The sequence below is a fragment of the Marmota flaviventris genome, chromosome 20 (assembly GCF_047511675.1).
Source record: "Marmota flaviventris isolate mMarFla1 chromosome 20, mMarFla1.hap1, whole genome shotgun sequence".
NCBI lineage: Eukaryota > Metazoa > Chordata > Mammalia > Rodentia > Sciuridae > Marmota > Marmota flaviventris.
In genome coordinates, this window is record NC_092517.1 from 1,750,302 (window position 1) to 1,751,194 (window position 893).

The following is an 893-nucleotide window of genomic DNA, read 5'->3' on the forward strand; positions in this document are numbered from 1 at the left end:
CATTCATAAGGCTAATTTTCTATATTTTGGTGGTAAAAAGCAGTCTAATAGCTTTTTGTGAGCTTTTATTTAATAGTCTGGGGTCTGATGACAGGACTGCTAGCAAGAAGTAGAGTGTAGGAATAAGAAGATACAGGAAACATGATTTGTAACATTCTTGTGGAGTGTTTGAAACCAAGAGTTTAGGAATTATCAAGTAGGTCTTTAATATATACAATATAAGAATATTCATTAGTTAAAAAATAAACCATTACAGAGAAAGGATTAAAATAAAACTCCTATGCTTTTCAACTTAATAGTATCAACATTTTTTAATCCTTATTATTAATAAATTCAGGTCACTTAAAATTTTGAAGTGTTCTCAACTGTTTCTTTGTGGTTTTCTTTTTTTCTTTCTGCTACCCCGGATTGAACACAGAGGACTTAAGCACTGAGCCACATCCCGAGCCCTTTTTATTTTAAATTTTGAGACAGGGTCTTGCTAAGTTGCTGAGGCTAGTCTTGAAATTCCGATCCTCCTGCCTTAGCCTCCTGAGCTTTTGGGAAAACAGGCATATGCCATCCGGCTCAACTCAACTTTAAAATGACAAGTAGCTGCTTAAGTCTCTGTATAGCACTACTATTTTATCTACAAATTAATAGCTGATATTCACACTGAATCTTATTTGGATGATCATTTTGATACATACCTAAGTTGAGAAGGGATACTAAATCCATTTCTTGAGAAAACCTCTAGGAGGCAGCAGAATGTCTTACATGTTGGTTGCCATATTTTGTTTGTCATGAGAACTTCTCTATCTGTGTTCTAGTGAAATGAGAGTCATATCTAAATTGACAAAAATAGTTTGCAAATAGAGGTTTCTGTTCTTGAAAGCAAACGGGCACAACAGCAG